Here is a 6000-nt window from a genome sequence, read left to right as displayed (position 1 = left end):
AAAATAAGAGCTGGTATGCTTCATTGAGAAGGTCAGAAGCTTATTACATAAAGTTTCTTTGGTGTGCTTTTCTTTGAGGGGGTTGTTTGTTCAGTTCACAAAGGGTTTGGTAGGCATGGTTTGCTCATAGCATGTGGTCTTAAATCAACACACAGTCTAGATATGGGCCAAGTTATAATTGTGTCCATGCTCCGGAGAAATTTCTCATAATGGCAGTTGAAAGGACAGAAAGATGAATTGGCGCTGCAGGTTTTGGTATTCAAATGCATCCTTTCTGTGCAGAAGTAACTAAATCACCACAGCCCCCTAAGGAGCGTTCAGTCCACTGACAGACTCTGCTAATAAAGGAGAACTCAAGGCTCAAATGTGCAAAGTTTCTCTATTGCAGAAAAGCCGCCACATCTCCTGCTACAGGAAAGCAGTCACATCAAACATGACACAGCTTACTTTCACAAATGCCACCTAAAATTGCAGGATCTGAAAAACACAGACCGCTTTTCATCTAAGCTTCTCACAATATCACAGAGCTCTGCACTTAAGGTTTATTCTGTGCCTGTTAAACAGCCTCTCTCCCTCTCCCCCCCCCCCACCCTCACCTCCTTTTACAAAATAAACTCACGTTACTTATTCATTGCATAGAAGCCCCTAGATGAAGTCTCTGAAGATAAAGCTCCTGTGGTAAGTTTGCTTTATTGTCCCAATGCTCAGATTGTACTAGAGATACGTGCATTCATTTTGGGACAAATGGAAAAACAAACCAGATGTGCTCCATTTGGTTTAATCTCTGTTTGTCCTGCGCTGATTGCTGAGGGGGGATGAATGGACACAAATGTCCATTTCATCAGGTGTGGGGAGCTTCTCTAGTAGTGGAAGTACAGTGGTACCTCGGGTTAAGAACTTAATTCGTTCTGGGGGTCCGTTCTTAACCTGAAACTGTTCTTAACCTGAGGTACCACTTTAGCTAATGGGGCCTCCCGCAGCTACCGCACAATTTCTGTTCTCATTCTGAAGCAAAGTTCTTAACCCGAGGTACTATTTCTGGGTTAGTGCAGTCTGTAACCTGAAGTGTCTGTAACCTGAAGCGCCTGTAACCCGAGGTATCACTGTAACTATATTTGGCTTCTTTTTACTTCTCTCTTTGCTTTACTATGTTTTGTTGCTATATCTAACAGCACAATGAAGGCTCATTCTACGGCTTCTCCTGGCAGCCACCATTTTGTTTTTCCTACAATGTCTGAGATCAGGCATGACCAAACCTGGCCCTCCAGCTGTTTTGGGATTACTCCCATCATCCCTAGCTAACAGGACAGGGGTGATGGGAATTGTAGTCCCAAAACAGCTGGAGGGCCAAGTTTCGCCATGCCTGCTTCAGATGATGCATTGTTTCATGGTCTGCCAGGAAAAATATAATGCCCACTAGTGGAAGAGCTATCATTTCAGTAGCAGCCGCCATATTGTTTTTCCCACAATACCATGGAATGAAGAGACCTGCAGGACCTTGTCGGAAAAAGTAAATATGGGCTGCCTGGATTGATTAGAAAAGCCAACTCCTCCCACTTCTACTACCATGGCCAGCTGCAAAAAAAACCCCAAACCAAAAAACAAAAAAAGCGAAAGGAGCAGGGTGGGGAGTATGCTAGCAAATGCCTGCCAAAATTAATTGAATGTTGCCTAATGAGATTAGAATTTCAGTAACCTAAATTTAACAGTAACCCCCTCCCTTCAGTTCTCACACATTCCTAAACTGTAACATTTTGACAGTGGAAAAACAGAGTTCTCCCAGGCTACAGCAACTATTTTCAATGCCTTATCATACACAGCTCAGATCACAAGCGCCATTATACACCATTCATTAATCATCTGCGATTTATTTATTTACTTGAAATATTCATATACAGCCTTTCTGCCTGACAAAAGGGCTCCAAGACAGCTGACAGTAAGTGAAAATGAATTCCTAGGAACACATAATATGATTATTTTACAAGGCTTTGGTGTCTTATGAGGGCTCTGAGGGGATGGTAATGGAAAATGTCCACTCCTCAGGCCTTAGATATTGCTGCTGCTCTGTCTGTTTACCCCACATTCTTATACAAGTCATTGATTAATTATATGATTAAATCTAAATAATGTATATGCTGCCAACTTTGCAATAGAGGGGTCTTTCTAAGATAGTGAGCTTACAATTTACAAGCGCTCGTTGTACAAGGCCGCCTGTAATATTATCTTCCATTGCTTCCACAGACAGGGAAAACCTTTTTATTTAAACAGGCAATTGGACTAGTGGCTGTTTTCTTTTGTTCTGCTGCTCTATAGTTCTAATTTGATTACCGGTATGTTTTTTCAACTGGCCGTCTTTTCTTTTTTATCTGCTTTTATCACTATGTGTGTGATATTAATTACTTGTTTGTGGATTGCTTGGTTTTATAATTGAGTTCATTGTTGTTTGTTTGCCACCTTCATAATTTTTAATGGAAAGATGGGGTATTAATGTTTGTACTTTTTATTTTAGAAATATATTATTGGGATACATTTTATTGTGTAGTTCATATTGTTATGGTCATGATCACTCCAGGCTCCCATGAAAGGAAGGGTAATATAGAAATAAAATGAAATAATAAAACAATTATATTTCTATAACCTAAATAACTGGGGGGAAAATAGGCAACTGTGCCTCTAATTCAGTAGGGTCCATCAGTAAAGACTAATTAACAAAATGTTAAGTTGATTAATCTACTGGCTAAAAGTTGCAGGCTTTCTCACTTTTCTTAAACATTGTCCCGGCCTTGCATCCCACACATAACTGCTGTTCTCTCCCAACTGATAAATCACTTCAGATACTTTTACTAGATATAGTGGTACCGCGGATCACATACGCTTCAAGTTACATACGCTTCAGGTTACAGACTCCACTAACCCAGAAATAGTACCTTGGGTTAATAACTTTGCTTCAGGATGAGAACAGAAATCGTGCTCCGGCGGCGCGGCAGCAGCGGGAGGCCCCATTAGCTAAAGTGGTGCTTCAGGTTAAGAACAGTTTCAGGTTAAGAACGGACTTCCGGAACGAATTAAGTACTTAACCCGAGGTACCACTGTATTTTTAATCTTCTTCCCAGAGTACCTGTCCTTCCCTTTGACTGACTAACAGAACAGACTAAGGGGCAGATCCACACTGTACATTTAAAAAATATTCAAAACTATTTAAAGCAAATTACTTTATTCAAATATTCATAGGAACTATAGTTTTCCACTCAAAGAGCTAGCCTTTCTAGCACCCTTAACAAACTAGAATTCCCAGGATTTGGGGGAGGGAGTCATGTGTGTTAAATGTGCTTTAAATGTATACTGTAGATCTGCCCTAATAGACACTTATGTGCTGAATAGAAGGCTTATCTTCCATTATGTAAACATGAGATACTACACCATCAACACTGGAGAATGTTGGAAAAATGCCCGGGAAGGGTGCTACCTTCCCAAGACACTGAGGCGTCTCTCCGGTAGTCACTCTCTGGATGGAAACTGCCCTGAGTCTAGAGAGACCGGTAATAAGCGACCCCTCCATCCTTAGAGGAGCACACTCGACTTCTGGTATCCCATCACAGAAGAAAGAGACAGTCAGTAGTCAGTCTACTCACTACTTTATTTACAGACTGTATGTGGAGCTCTCATCCTACATGTCTGCTCTCCTGAGCAGCTAGCACAGAAGTATGACTCGACACTTACTTCACTCAGAAGTGAACGTAACTCTCCAGTTACTGAAAACAAGCAGAGACTTCCTGTCTCACGCTCCCAGACATCATATGATGTCAACAACCATTGTGCTGCTTCTCGCAGCTGGTGAGATATAAAAATCCCAACAGAGAGATCCACTGAGGTGGGTAGGGCAGATTTCTTTGCCATTATATGTCAGGTGCCATTTTGAATCAAGATGACAGATCAAAACATGACTTCAATGTCACTTCACCCATTTTGGGGCATAGGTTTGGTCTCCTCTTGAGAGAGCCCCAAACTTGGCAAGAAGGTTCCTGATGTGGATCAGGAAACTTCATTGTCATTTGGACACTGGGATCCATTTTAAATCAAGATGGTGGTCCGAAATATCACCTGAGCATGACTTCACCCATTTTTTACATAGCCATCTCTCACAATACCATTGCCAAACTCTGCATGAGCATCCCTGAGGTGGGTTGGCAGTCTCTGTCAATGTTTAGCTGCCAGTCACTATTTTGAATCAAGATGGTGGACTAAAATGTGATTTTGGCATGATTTTACCTGCTTTTTGGCATGACAGGTCCCAACTCACAAATTGCACTATCCATTTAAAAATCACATTTTTTGTGTGTTTCTAAAAATTACCAGGCAGTGCCAGACACTCCGTGTTGGTTGTTCACAGAGCATAGAAGCTGTGCATAAGCCGGGAAACATCAGAGTAGGAAGCAAAATGGTTAAGAACACCACTCTCCTTTCCCTCATTTTCTCTGGTCTATTTAGCAACTAGTTAGCTATAAGTTGCTAAAATTACACAGAGTGCATCTTATTCACCAAATTAACACAATTAATTTGCATAATATGCAAATTTTCTTGGCCTGAGCTGGGAGTTTTACATATGGCAACCTGCTTAGAAAGCATTCATAACTGTGTGTGGATTATGCATGCATGTTCTTAGCTAATGAAAATATCAGATGGCGTGCCCCAGGAAACAACAGCAACCCTATACATCAAAACCTGTTCGTTTTCATACGGTTCATGGTGTTAAGTGTAAATTCTTGGAATAAATGTACCAGCAATGTATACACCAATGAAATTTTTGTTTTTAAAAAAGGAGAAATCAGTCTTAATATCCTATTGCATCCTACTGCAAGTAATGAATCCTTATGTATATGCATATACAGTGGTACCTTGCGTTACAGACGCTTCAGGTTACAGACGCTTCAGGTTACAGACTCTGCTAACCCAGAAATAGTACCTCGGGTTAAGAACTTTGCTTCAGGATGAGAACAGAAATCGCGTGGTGGTAGCGCGGTGGCAGCGGGAGGCTCCATTAGCTAAAGTGGTACCTCAGGTTAAGAACAATTTCAGGTTAAGAACAGACCTCCAGAACGAATTAAGTTCTTAACCTGAGGTACCAGTGTACTGTAGAATACCATAGCCAAATACCAGGACGCAGTGTGTGCCTCACAGATTAGGTTTCTGAATTGAGGTCTCAAGACAACAAAACTTACTCAGCAGATCCTTACATCGCTTGTGTCATATCTGCATACGAGTCAATTGGAGCAGCAAGGTTAAGCTTCAGTATAATTATTGCACAAGTGCAGCCATTATTCAAACGAAAGAATGCAAAACAAAGTCACAGCAAGGGGGAAACTAGCCAATAAGTGCTGCATCAGACATCTTCTCTTTTTTACCTGCATAGAGATAATCCTGTGTATCATGTCTTGTGTGTATAATGTGTACAGTGTCTTGTGTGTGTATCTGTGCATGTTACATACCCTGCAACTGCTCTGTTTAGTCAACTGCATGGCTCATAAAAAAGTGAGAGATCACAGTGCTAAAAAATGCACATGTATAAATTTTATGGGATAAATAAGAAATACGTAAGAAGGGGGTGGTGCGACAACAGAGAAGGCCCTCTCCCTGGTTCCCTGTGACCTCTAAGGGAAGGAAGGAAGGATGCTGTTTGTAGCTTCCTGGGAATTGTACCCCCACCCCCACCCAGTCCACTGCAATACCACAAAGCCAGGTAAGGGAACTTGTGTAACAGCACTAAGAATAAAGCTGTACAAGATATGGAGAGCTAATTTCAAAACCTGCTGGAAGTGAGGTTGTCCTTGGTTTAACTCAATAGAAATTGGCGAGGAGTGGAGCAGCACAGCTTTACCTCTTGATAACCTGTGTTGTTTTGCAGTGGTCTGTCCTTTGAGTATGATTCCATTAACTTTGAAGTGACTTTGATAGCAAGACTCTTTAATGCAAAGGGAATCCAAACTTGCTCAGTTTATGAGA

The 6000-nt window shown here is 41.3% G+C and overlaps 1 long non-coding RNA gene across 1 annotated transcript in view; it reads left to right on the top strand.

Moving 5' to 3' along the window:
- Nucleotides 1-1782: 1782 nt before the first annotated feature.
- Nucleotides 1783-6000, top strand: part of LOC308571719 — a 113624-nt gene continuing 109406 nt past the window's right edge. The window contains exon 1 of the long non-coding RNA XR_014001581.1: nt 1783-1936. This is a non-coding gene — a long non-coding RNA (uncharacterized lncRNA). The remainder of the gene's footprint in view (nt 1937-6000) is intronic.

This window comes from Podarcis bocagei (genome assembly GCF_964188305.1).
Source record: "Podarcis bocagei genome assembly, chromosome: 1".
Taxonomy (NCBI): domain Eukaryota; kingdom Metazoa; phylum Chordata; class Lepidosauria; order Squamata; family Lacertidae; genus Podarcis; species Podarcis bocagei.
This window is presented reverse-complemented; position numbering and strand designations above follow the sequence as displayed.